Source organism: Anneissia japonica, unplaced genomic scaffold (assembly GCF_011630105.1).
Source record: "Anneissia japonica isolate Jap-2015-1 unplaced genomic scaffold, ASM1163010v1 scaffold81082_len1011_cov97, whole genome shotgun sequence".
NCBI lineage: Eukaryota > Metazoa > Echinodermata > Crinoidea > Comatulida > Comatulidae > Anneissia > Anneissia japonica.
In genome coordinates, this window is record NW_022693155.1 from 137 (window position 1) to 856 (window position 720).

The window sequence follows — 720 nt, forward strand, 5'->3', positions numbered from 1 at the left end:
CCACATAAAGCATGATCATAGAATATATTTGTAGAAAACATAATTATAAAAACATTATATATATGATATTTCGGCGTGATAGCGAAATATACAAATCAAGCATATATCCTATATAGGCCTATTTTCCTGTTCATGATGTTGATAGTTTGGACCCTTATTTCAAAAAACTGCACCACATTCAAGCAAACACCAATTCTCTTTCTAAAGTGTTTACATATTAATTCTATTTTTAAATTCGTGTTAGGGGTTAGCGCGGACGCAGTCCCCGCTACCATAAATTATACACCCGAGTTCCCTACATTTGGGGGAATCGCAAGGGTCAACCTCAGTCAAGTGCAATGCCGAGGCCTCACCTTGGGAGGACATTCCTTCTTGATCAAAGTCACTCCTGTGCCAGGTAAGTATGCGTCACCATGGCGTCCCCACCAGTGGCGGCTCTAGGATATATTTTCTGGGGTGGGGGGACTAAGTTGTGAGGGGACTTGAGCTCGTAGGCTCGAGCTGGGGAAAGGAGCTGAGAAGGGGTTCCCTCCAAATGAGATTTTTTTTAAAGATGGCCAGAAATGGGACTCTCAGACTGTGACAGACATGTGTTGGCTTGGTGTGGGTCTATCTTTATATGTTTTATGGTATGACTGCCCGACGAACTCTGTCCTTCAGGTGGGCCTGACACCTGTCCAGTGGGGGACTTGAAGCCCCCTCTCCCCCCGCTGGAGTCGC

The 720-nt window shown here is 45.3% G+C and overlaps 1 non-coding gene across 1 annotated transcript; it reads right to left on the reverse strand.

Annotated features, from left to right (window-relative positions):
- Nucleotides 1-241: 241 nt before the first annotated feature.
- Nucleotides 242-405, reverse strand: LOC117100672. Its single transcript, XR_004444162.1, has one exon. It is a non-coding gene; the product is annotated as a U1 spliceosomal RNA (small nuclear RNA).
- Nucleotides 406-720: the final 315 nt, after the last annotated feature.